Source organism: Sus scrofa, chromosome 2, assembly GCF_000003025.6.
Source record: "Sus scrofa isolate TJ Tabasco breed Duroc chromosome 2, Sscrofa11.1, whole genome shotgun sequence".
In the NCBI taxonomy this organism is placed as follows: domain Eukaryota; kingdom Metazoa; phylum Chordata; class Mammalia; order Artiodactyla; family Suidae; genus Sus; species Sus scrofa.
In genome coordinates, this window is record NC_010444.4 from 67,578,031 (window position 1) to 67,591,048 (window position 13,018).

General features: G+C 39.5%; 1 pseudogene; it reads left to right on the forward strand.

The window, feature by feature from the left end:
* LOC106508081 lies at positions 7,491–8,433 on the forward strand (annotated as a pseudogene).

A 13,018-nucleotide genomic window follows, 5' to 3' on the forward strand; every position in this document is an offset into this window, starting at 1 on the left:
AGGCTTCAAGAGCTGAAAACACAAAGAAACCTAAAGCAAAGAGATTCCAGGGAGAATGGAGTCCACCCTGGGAACATTGGCTAATTTGACATTGGAATGGCTGCAGATTGGCCTGATGTGGATGGAGGGGCTCTCCTAGTTGGTCAGAAATCAGGGGGTCTACTTGAAATTGAACAACCAGAAGCAGTAGATGGGTGGTCTGCAGAAGAACCCAGTGGAGGGGAAGATCTACCCATTTGCTTGAGCAGCTCCAGATTATTTTATGTAGATTATGGTGGTGGGATGAAGTTGGGAATATGCTAGAAAGCAGGCAAATGGACTTGAATCTTAAAATGCTTGGAGCACAAACTTCTTAGGGCAGAGGCCTCTGTGGTGGGCAGATTCTGAGATGTTCTTATGGATCCCCAATTCTGCTTTTCATGCCTTGTACACCTCCCTCCCATTGACTAATGGATGTACATAGTGACTTGATTTTGACAATGAGAATGTGGAAGACATGTTGGGATGTGTCACTTGAGGGATTAGCGTATTAGAAAAATCTGACCTTTTTTCCTCCTCTCTCTCTTCCTCTCTCTGTTGAGAGAACACAGCTTCCATGTGGTGAGGTATTCCCTCAGGGGCCCATGAGTCAAGGAACTATGGGAGTTCTCTGGATAATTTTCTGTGTACTTGTGAATCCTAACAATAGCCCCATGAGTGAGCTGGAGAAGTGTTCCTCTGCCAATCAAGCCTCCAGGTGTCTGTAGCCCTGACTGACTGCTAGATTGCAACATTCTGGAAGGCCCTCTGAAATATTTAAGTAAATATCAGTTACCAAATAAAGACAAAAATCAAGAGTATCCTAATAGGGAAACCTAATTCCATTAGAGGAAAACTTAGAAGTGAAGACTCATTGAAATTAGTAAACATCCCCCTCACACACACACACCCGTAAATCTCCACAATATAAAGTGCCATTCCAAGTAAGAACTAAGGTAATGAAAATAAGTAATCCTTGGAGACATATATTAGCTGAGAAAATTGAAAAGGTATCACATTCTTGCTGTAGATGGCCCAGTGCTGCATAGATTTTGTGATGAATACAATGGGTTTACAGGGATTAAAATCATACATTGACTGATTACATTGGGGGGAAATATCTGAATATTATGTTAACATTCTGCAACATGTTACATGTAAGGAGACAAAGGTATGGGTGAACATCCTCCTGAAGAGACTAGGGACCAAGAACCTTCCAGAAATGTTCAGTTTTCTCTTTTTTACTTCTTCCATTAATACAAACAAGTCTCCAGAGACTGGGACAACATGGACCAAATGGCTAATTATGAGCTTTGTGCACTGAGACCTCAGGTCACACCACTGTACATAATTGGCCAGTGCTTCCATCTCTTCAGTTTGCCAGTTCTAAGAGTATGGATTCTAGACCTGTGTCTCCATCATTGTGAGCATCTGTATCAGTGGTTCCCAGCCTGAGTCTGACTTCTTGCCAGTTCTGAGGAGAGAGCCTGAACCTTCATCACACACCAGGCAGGAGAGGGCAGTGAATCTCTACTCCTTGGTCATGGTCCAGTAGAGATGCATCCAAGCCCAGTAAGTGCTGAGGGGAAAGAGTGATTGATGGAGGGACTCTTGCGAGCATGATTTCCTCCTAAGAGACCAAAAGGATTGTTGAGATAGAAAGATGAAGGGGCATCGATGTACAGAATTTTGGAGCAGAGCCCTCTGAAATTTTTGTTCTTGGTTCTGGTTTGGGTGTGAGAATTCACATTCAGACTTCTGCATCCATCCTCACTGGCTTTGCCTCTGCCTGGCATCCCTCCCACCATAGCAGAACAAGAACCCCTCTAAACTTCCCTCTTAGCAATTCAAATGCTCATGAAAGCAATGATGAAGATGAGAAGGAGGATGGCATTAAACAAAACATCATGTACTGTTGATGAGTGTCAGGCTCTGTGGTTTGTGTATTATGTCTCTTGTTTGATTACATCTGCATCATCTCTCAAACTGTAAGTACCCACATCCCATGATTATTTCAATAAGAGGAAGGCACAGCATTTTATGTAACATTTACTGTGGTATTGGTTAGTATGAGTTAAAGCCATGTTTGAAGCCAGTCATCCTGGACAGACTGAGTCCAGACACAAAGCATCTGAGCAGGCTTTCCCCTGCCAACCTCAGCAGTCATGTGTCTTCCCTGTGAGAGCTGGCAGAAACTCCCTGTCATGAAGCCCTTCTCTGTGGAGTTTTCTTGCAGAACACAGTAGGTAGTGTTTGCTGTATGGATGATAGGAAAGATGTTTGAGTGACAGAAAGAGACAGAGAAAGACAAATGCCATCTGATATCACTTATATTTGAAATCTAAAGCATGGCACAAATCAGAGTTCCATCGTGGCACAGGGGAAATGAATCCTATTAGAACCATGAGGTTGCATGTTCAATCCCTTCCTCCACTGTTGCCATGAGCTGTGGTGTAGGTCACAGACATGGCTCAGATCTGGTGCTGTTTTGGCTATGGTGTAGGCCAGCAGCTGTGACTCTGATTAGACCCCAGCCCCGGAACATCCATATGCCACAGGTGGGCCTTAAAGAGCAAAATATAAAATAAAATAAAATAAAATAAAATAAAATAAAATAAAATAAAATAAGGCACAAATGATCCTATATACAAAACAGAAATAGACTCACAGACATAGAGAACACTTGTGATTGCCAAGGGGAAGGGAGAGGGAATGGGATGGACTGGGAGTTTGGGGTTGATAGTTCCAAACTCTTACATTTAGAATGGATAAGCAATAAGGTCATGCTGTACAACTTAGGGAACCGTATCCAATCTCTTGGGATAGAACGTGATAGAAGATGGCATGAAAAAAATGTATACATATGTATGACGTGGTCAATATGCTCTGCAGCAGACATTGACACAGCACTGTAAATCAACTGTACTCTGATGAAAATAAAATAAAATAAAATCACAAGAAGAATTGGTGCAGGATATTTAAGGATGATCTCTCTATTGATCTTGCTCCTGGATCTTATTTCAACTGTCTACTTCTTCCTCCATACCCATAATCAGCCTACTCAACCACAAAAGGAGACATAAAATTAGTCTTGGGATCCATTCCTACTTAGGAAAATGAAAACTATTTAAAATAATGTACATCAGATGTATCTGTGGTTAGACTTCTGCACCTCTGCTTAGAACTTTCAGAGAGTCTGAAAACATGGAAATCAAGGCATAGGACTTAGACAATAAAAATGTAAGCAATTAATATTAGTAAAACTGAATATTCACTAGTTCTTAGAAATTGAACTATTCGCCACTCACAGTTCATATGCATATTCTCATTTGTAAGATACAAAGTGTGGCAGAAGAATTTTCATAGGACTGTTGTAAAAGGACTCTGATATAAATAATAATATAAAGTGTTTAAGTTAACTATTTAATAAATAAAATATATGATTATATAAGTACAGTAAATATACACAAACAATATAGTTTAAATGTGTTAAATTTATATTAAAATACATAAATATAAATTTATAAATTTATAAACCAAATAAGTTATGTTTTGCCTTTTGCAACCATGTGCATCAGGAAAAATGTTTGAAGTACTTATTTGTATTCACAAAGAGATTTCACCTCAAAGTTTAGGTAAAGTACATTTTAGAGGAAATATGCTAAGGTGAGATTTTTAAGAAATCTACTTAGAGGTACATAAATGAATATTGACATCATGGAAATGTTGACAAGGAAATATACCCATCAACTTCATGCCACTGGTTACTTTTAGGGGACAGGTATACAGAGGGATGGGATTGAGCTGAGATCCAAGAAAAGCCAAATGTTATCAGATATGTTTCACATCTCAATAAAATATGAAAACTGAAGCAAGTATTATTAAACATTCATATTTAATAAGTGATGGTGTGTATTGATGAGAGCAATTATAGGTAATATTCCTGGAGCTTTCTTTAAGTGTTGGGCAATATTCCAAGACAGTGTTTATTAAGCCCAGATTCTCATTAGTGTGATTGAAAAAGTCACCTGCAGAGATCCTGATATTGGTTCTAGGCTGAGGGTGTGTTGTCTGCGTATTTTTAAAATAAGCACACATGAATTACCAGCCAACTGGCACTTAAAAGCACTGGTCTAAGCAATATTACTGATTTTGTCAAACTTTCTTTCAATAGTCTCACTAGGTAGGTTCAATTATTACCCTAATTTCATAGTAAGGAAATTTCCCAGACTTGTTTACATTATTAATTTTGATTTTTTTCTGCATCAAATCATAGAGTTACATGTCAAAGCAATGAAACTGAATTACCATCAGGTAGCAGAAGTGAGAGAATTGCAATTCCTGTATCAGGAAAGATTGACATGCAAACCTGCTAGCTAGATGTGAGAAGGCTGGGTCATACTCTGGGCTCTAGGGCCTCCCCTAGTGCTAAGCTCCTCAGCTGTAAACGAGAGGATTTATGGTCAGGAAAACAAGCCTATTAGGTGTCTGAAGCCTATTAGCTCCACATCATTAGTATCAGGAGACTCAAGTCAAAACCCCATTGAAATATCACTTCTCATATGTTAGGATGGCAATTACATATAAAAAAGACAACAAATGTTGGTGAAGCTCTGGAGAAAAGGGAACCCTTGCACCTGATTGGTGGGAATGAATATTGGTACAGCCATTATGGAAAACAGAATGGAAGTCTCTTAAAAATTAAAAATTGCTGCTAATTGAAATAGGACTACCACATCATCCGGCAACTCCACTTCAGGGTATATCCCAAACAAATGAAATCGGGACCTCAAAGAACTGTCTGCCCTCCCATGTTTTTTGCAGCATTATTCAAATAGTAAAATATGGAAGCAACCAACATGTCTGTTGACAGATGAGGGGATGAAGGAAATGTTTTGTGTATTTAGAAAAGGAATACTATTCAGCCATAAAAGAAGGAACTCCTGCCATTTGTGACAACATGGATGGAACTGGAGAGTTCAATTATACTCACTGAAATACACCAAACATAGGAAGACAAATACTGTATGATCTCACTTATGTGTAGAATCTAAGAAAATCAAACTCATAGGATCATCTACATTAGATCTGTAGCTGGGAGGGCAAGAGGTGGTGGAAGTGAGCAGATGTTGGTCAAAGGGCACAAACTTTCAGTTATAAAATGAGTAAGTTGGGGGATCCGATTTATAGTATGGTAACCATAGTTAACAATTATGTATTTTATTCTTGAATTCCGCTAGTGAGATCTGCTAAACCATTACCAAACTCTCTCTCTCTCTCTCTCTCTCTCTCTCTCACACACACACACACACACACACACACACATAGTAACTGTAGGTGATGGGTATGTTAATTAACTTGATTGTGATAATCATTCACAATGTCTGTGTGTATTAAATCATTTTGTACATCTTTATAAAAACATTTCAGCTGAACAATTTTATGCAATTTTGTCAGTAATACTTCAATAAACTGGGAAAAAAAGAAAAAAAATAAAGTGATATTATTTGGATACTGTAGAAGAGTGTCCGAAATAAGTAAAGTATTCTCAGACACCAGAGATTTTACTGAGATACTATTATTTTGAAACAATAACCCTGTATAAAATAAAAATATTGGAGTGTTTTAAAAATTTCATTATTATTTAATCATTGACAGAAAATTGTCTAATTTCTAAATACACCAGTAGGATTTCTAGACCATATGGTAGTTCTATATTTAGTTTTCCAAGAACCTACATAATGTTTTCCATAGTGGTTGTACCAATTTACATTCCCACTGACATTGAAGGAGGGAACCATTTTCTCCACACCCTCTCCAGTATTTGTTATTCGTTGACTTATTAATGATGGCGATTCTGACAGGTGTGAGGTGGTACCTTATAGTAGTTTTTGATTTGCATTTCTGTAATAATTAATGATGTTGAGAGTTTTTTCATGTGCCTACTGGCTAACTATATGTCTTCTTTGAAGAAATGTCTATTTAGGTCTTCTGTCCAATTTTGAATTGTGTTGCTTTTTTTATTGTTGAATTTTATGAGCTATTTGTATACTTTGGAGATTAGGCCCTTGTCTGTTACATCATTTGCAAAGATTTTCTCCCATTCTGTGAATTATCTCTTCATTTTAAAAAATAGTTTCCTTTGTTGTGCAAAATCTTTTTAGTTTAATAAGGTCCTGGATTTTTTTTTTTTTTTTTTTTGTCTCTTTAGGGCTGCGCCCAGAGCATATGGAGGTTCCATGGCTAGGGGTTGAATCAGTGCTGTAGCCACAGGCCTAAGCCATAGCCACAGCAATACCAGATACAAGCTGTGTCTGCAACCTACACCACAGCTCATGGCAATGCTGGATCCTTAACCCACTGACCAAGCCCAGGGATCAAACCTGCATCCTCATGGATACTCGTCAGATTTGTTTCCACTGAGTCATGACCCAAACTCCTGTTCTTGTTTTTAATTGACATTATTCTAGGAGGTGGATCAAACAAGATCCAAGGATATTCTTTACAGAAGTAGAACAAAATATTTTAAATATACATGAAAACACAAATAGACCCCAAAAAGCCAAACAAAATTGGAAAATACAACCCAGAAATGGTAGAATCAGGCTTTCTGACTTCAGACCATACACAGCTACAGTCATGAAAACAGTATGGTGCTGGAAAAACAACAGACACATAGATCAGTGAAACAGAATAGAAAACACAGAAATAAACCCATGCACCTATGGTCAACTAATCTAGACAAATAAGGCTAGAATCTGCAATTGCCAAAAAAGTCACTTCAGTAAGTGGTGCTGGGAAAACTGGACAGCTACATGTAAAAGAATGAAGTTAGAACACTCTCTAATACCATACCAAAAAATGGATTAAAGACCTAAATGTAAGGCCGGACACTATAAAACTGCTAGATGAAAACATAGGCAGAATGCTCTTTGACATATGTTGGCTTCTTGAACCCCTGAGCCACAGCAGGAACTCCTAAAATGTTTTCTGATTATGAATATTCATTTCTAATTTAGAATCCAGATGACATGGTTCTGCATTCATAGAGATTTATAATTATTCTAAATGAAGGAAATACCTAGAATTGTGTTTGAATAAAAAAAGATTTCTGCAACTATGTTTTGATTTCTTTAAATTCAAAGTATGTTTTTCTTAAGGAGGAAGGCGATTTCTCATTCTACATTATTTTTAAAGAAGTAGGCTGTATTCCATTTAGATCATGAATTGATTGTCTCTAAGGTTCTTGCTCCCTCTTACCCCTCAGTAGTGTTTTACAAAGCAAGAGTGAATAGAAATAGGTGGATAACACAGAAACCAAAGAGGAACATGTTCTAAGCAGATAAAATTTATCACACTGAGACACTGTGGTATATGACCTTGGAAATGAAATGCTTGCAGACAAAATATGAAAAGAATGCTGCATTCCCACTTACATATTTCCTTGTTTTCAACCCTCCTTTTTTGTTTAAAATCTGTCCAAGTTACACAGAACCAGAAATGTAACAAATGTTTCAGAATTTTTCCTCCTGGGCCTCTCAGATGGTCCAGACCTGCAGCCCTTCCTCTTTGTCCTGTTCCTGTCCATGTACCTGGTCACCATGCTGGGGAACCTGTACATCATCCTGGTTGTCACCTCTGTCTCCCACCTCCACACCCCTATGTACTTATTCCTCTGCAGCCTGTCTTTGGCTGACATGGGCTTCATCTCTACCACCATCCCCAGGATGATTGTGAACATCCACACTCACAGCACAGTCATCTCCTATGTGGGCTGCTTAACTCAGATGCCTATTTTTATTATTCTGGGGCTGTGGATTGTACACTTCTGACTGTGATGGCCTAGGACATGTTTGTGGCCATCTGTCACCCACTGCACTACCTGGTCATCATGAACTCACACCTCCGTTGCAACTTAGTTTTGGTGTCTTTTTTGGTTAGCCTTTTGGAGTCCCAGGTGCACAATTGGATTGTGCTACAACTTACCTGCTTCAAGAATGCGGAAATTTCTAATTTCTTCTGTGACCCTTCTCTACTCCACAAGCTTGCCTGTTCTGACGATCTCACCCATAACTTAATCATGTATTTTGTTGGTGCCATTTTTGGTGGGACTCCAGTCTCAGGGATCTTTTTCTCTTTCTATAAAATCACTTCTTCCATTCTGAGAATCCCCTCTCCAGGATGGAGATATAAAGCCTTCTCCACCTGTGGCTCTCACCTGGTAGGTGTTTGCTTATTTTATGGAACAGGCCTTGGGGTGTACTTCAGCTCAGCTGTCTCACATTTTCTCAGGAGGGATTCAGTGGCCTCAGTGTTTATACTGTGGTCACCCCCATGCTGAATCCCTTCATCTACAGTTTGCAGAACAGTGACATCCAAAGGGCCATGAGGAGGTTTCTCAGAAAGTCAGTGTAATCTGAGTACCTGTGCCAGCCATGTGGAGTGTTGGCTGGATAATGCAGCAAAACTGAACATGTACACTTGAAATTCTCACTCTCTTATTACATCATTTTTGTAGTTCTTTTTGGCTTGATGCCTCTCCTGGCTTACTATTTCAATGTTTCTCCTCTTTTATGGCATTACTATGACTGGCGGAGTGTTCTAGGATCCTTTGTAGATCATAATCACTGCGTGAGTGAACATTACTATATCTACAGTGATTTTATAGTTTATCTTTGGTGATCCAGGCATTCTTGAAAGATGAACAACTCTTTTTCAATATATTGAACATTTACAACTTTTCCACAGCTCTTGTGTATTTTCCATAGTAATTTCTGTTTCTTCAAATCTGCATGTGCAGGTTATGTTATGAGGATATATGATGCTGCCTCCCAACCTTGACATTTCTTCAAATCGCCTGGCAAGCTTAAACTACTGACACCTTGGTCTCACCACTAGATATTCTGATTTAATTGAATTGGGATTAGTCTGAGCATACTTTTTTTTGGTTGTGCCAGTGGCTTGCAGAAATTCCCTGGCCAGTGATTGAATCTGAGACACAGCAATGACAATGTCAGATCCTTGACCCACTGAGCCACCAGGGGACCAAATAAGTAACAAGGATCTACTTTATAGCACACGGAAATCTACTCAATAGTGTGCAATAACTGTGTAATGGGAAAAGAATCTGAAGAGGAATGGATAGATGTATGTGCATAATTGTTTTACTTTCCTGTATACTGGCAACTAAATCAATTTTGAAATTCAACTGCACTCCAATAAAATTAAATAAAATATTAAAATAGAAATCTTAGAAAATATATTGTGCTGTGAGTTGTATTTCTCTAGTTAGCATAAATCAGTAACAATTTGGCATATTTGCTACATTTGACCATGGGATGGCTGCAGATTGGCCTGATGTGGATGGAAGAGCTCCCCTAGTGAGTCAGAAACCAGGGGGTCTACTTGAGACTGCATCCCCTGAAGCAGTAGAGTGGGATCTACAGAAGGACCCAGTGGAGTAGTTCTACCCATTTGCTAGCTATGCCCAGGGAACTTTGGCTGCGATCATGATGGTGGGATGAATTTGGGACTAGCCTGGAAAAAAGATGGACAGGACCTGAGTCTTATTGTGCTAAGAGAAAAAGTCTTCAAGGGGGGTGAGACTATCATGATGGACTGTATCTTAGATGCTCCCAGTTTTCCCCTCCTTGAGTGTGAAATGTCTGTATAGACTTAATTCCTGCATGAACACATTGGGAAGTGTTGGGAAATCACTTCTGGGAATGGAGCAAAAATACCATATGGCTTTATTCTTATGGTATCTCTCTTTCTCATATTCACAAGATCCAAGTTCCCAAGGAGGAGGCCTATGTGCCAAGGAATTGTGCAGAATCTCTGGTCAATAGCTTGTGAACACTTGAATCTACCAATAGCTCTGTGAGTGAGTTATAGTTAGCTTCTGCCAGTCAGTCCTTGAAATGTCTGCAGCCCTGGCTGACACCCTGATTGCAACATCTGGGAGGACTTCTGAAATATTTAAGAATAAGTTACCAAATACTAAGTAAAAATCTATAGTTTTCTAATATGTCAGTGTAATTCAATTAGAGGAAAAAACAGACTGAAGCCGCATTCAAATGAACACTAAAGGGAAAAAGAATCTAAAAGAAAATGGATGTGAGTACATGTATATGAATCACTTTAGTTTTTGTCTTTTTGTCTTTTTAGGGCTGCACCCACAGCAAATGGATGTTCCCAGGGTAGGGATCTAATTTGATCTGTAGCCAACAGGCTATGCCAGAGCCACAGCAACATGGGATCTGAGCTTCCTCTGCGACCTCCACCACCGATCATGGCAATGCAGGATCCTTAACCCACTGAGTGAGGCCAGGAATTGAACCCACAGCCTCATGGTTCCTAGTCAGATTGGTTTCTGCTGTGCCACAATGTGAACTCCAATAACTAAATGACTTTGTTGTACAGCAGAAATATCACAACCTTGTAAATCAACTATACTTCAGCTAAACTTTAAAATTGGAAAAAAAAAACCTATCTCAAAAACATGTAGATATCTAACATATAAAATGCCAACCCACACACGGGCTAAAGAAATGAATATTATGTTCACCTTAGAGTCAAATTAGAAATAGTATCATATTCTTGGTATAGAGAAACTATTGTGGCATAGATTTTGTGATCGATGCAATGGATTTACAGTGATCAAAATAACACACTGAGTGGTTACATTGGTGGTGGTGGGGAATGTCTGAGTTTCTTGTTTAGATCCCACACTTGGACATAAGAAGCAAGGAATACAGGTGAATTTCCTCCTGAGGAGAGAAAGGACTCAGAAACTTCCAAGTACATTAACTTTTTTCCCTTTCCTCTTCCATTAATACTAGCAAGTCACCAGGGACTGGGACCACATGGGCTTTGTGCACTGAGCCTTAAGGTCACACACTGTACATAATTGGCCAGTGCCTCCAGCCCTTTACTTGGACACTTCAATAGTGTGACTGCACACCTATGTTTCCATCCTTTGTGGGCACCTGCATCAGCAGTTCCCAGCCTGAGTCTGTCTTCCTGCCAGTCCTGAGGAGGGACCCTGAGATTTCATCCCACACCACACAGGAGAGGGCAGTAAATATGAACTCCTTGGTCATGGTCCAGCAGATATGCAGCCCAGCCCAATAAGTGTTGAGGTGAGAGAGCTATTGATGGAGGGACTGTTGGGAGCATGATTTCCTCCTCAACAAAACAAACACAGCAGTCAGGTTAGACAACTGAGGGGGCACCAGTAATCACAATTTTGCACCAGAGCCTCAGAAGTTTGTGATCTTGGTTCTGGTAGAAATGGGATAACTCTCATTCAGTTTGTGCTTCCACCATCACTGGCTCTGGCTCTGGCTCTGCTTGGCATCTCCCCACCTGTTGCAGCTAATGGGTCTCTAAACTGCCCCCTGAGCACTTCTGGTGATTATAACAGCAACAATAAGGACAAGGAGGAGAATCAGGCTTACATTAACCATAACATCATGCGCTATGATTGAGGGCCTCCTAAGTGTCAGGTTCTAGGTGTTTTTTAATGTATCTTATTTGATTTTGCATGCATAATCTCTCTCCAATTATAACTGCACAGACACAACTATTACTTTAACAGGTAAAAGGAGCACAGTATTTTATAAAACTTGTACCAGGTCATGAGTTCAAAAAGGTCAAAGCCCAGTTTGAAGCCAGTCATTCTGGACAGGCTGACTCCAGACACAGGCCATCTGGGCAGTGTTCTCCCTGCCAACACAAACAGTCATATCAAGATCAGTCTTGGAAGAGACCCCTTGCTTACTATGCCACTCTGTTGGAGTTTTCTGGAGGGCCACAGTGCAGGGCAGTAGGTAGGAATTGCTGGATCAACCATAGGAAGAAGGAAGTGTGAGATTTCAGGCAAAGGTCATAAAGAATTGGCAGAGGACATTTCAAAGCCGATCTCTGCTGAACCTACTCCTGGATTTCACTTCAGCTGTCTCCCTCCTCCTCCATGCTGACAATGGCCCTTCTCAGTCACAAAAGGAAACATAAAGTCAGAGCCTTAAAATATATTTCTACTCAGGAACATGAAGTTTTTTTTTAATAGCTTAGATGTATCCATAGTGAGACTTCTGTACATCTGCTTGAAACTTTCAGAAAATCTGGAAACACTGAAATTTAGTGTGTGGGATTCAGAGACTGAAAATATAAATTTTTTTTGGCTGCATCCATGGCATACAGATGTTCCTAGGCAAGGAATCAAACTCACACCATAACAGCAACCCAAGCTGCAGCAGTGACAACATCAGACCCTCAACTTGCTGCACAACCAGGGAACTCCCTGACAACTTAATTTTGAATCCTGTGTGCTCCTCTATTCGTAGTGTATTATGGGGAAATTTCTTAGTATCTCTGAGACTTAGGATTGTCAAATGAATTGGTTCCTTTTTGGTACAAATCCATTGAATAAGGACTAACTGTATAATTGATGCCTCCTATACACAAACTAAGTGATGGATGCAATAGAAAAGGCAAAAAAATAGACATTTTGTTATAAGCAATGTCAAGTCTAACTCTCTTGTCATTTGATTTTATCCGTGGACCTAATTTTATTGTTTTTTATATCCCTGACAGGACATTTTACCTGTGGTATACAGCTATCTTTTCCAGATATATAGAGGAGTGATTGAGGCTCATTTGTTTCTGATTCCCATGAGCCTATAATACTCTGTTGGCACAGAGGAGGCACCAAGAATGGAAAAAAAATTCCCCAGATAAGTGTTCAATAAACCCTTCCATTTTTCATAGAAACAAAATGGGGGCCACGTGGTTTCCACACAGTGAACTGTTCATGCCAGTGTTTTCATTCTTCTCAGGAATTTCCTGTCAGACTACAGACAAGATAAAACAGTGCTGTTATGTGTCTATGTCCTACATTTTCTATGGAACCTTTTATTTTCCATTTAATAGCATCTACAAGATGCAATGGTTGAAAAGTCATTGCAGAAATTTTCATAAATATGAGGGGGAAAGAGTC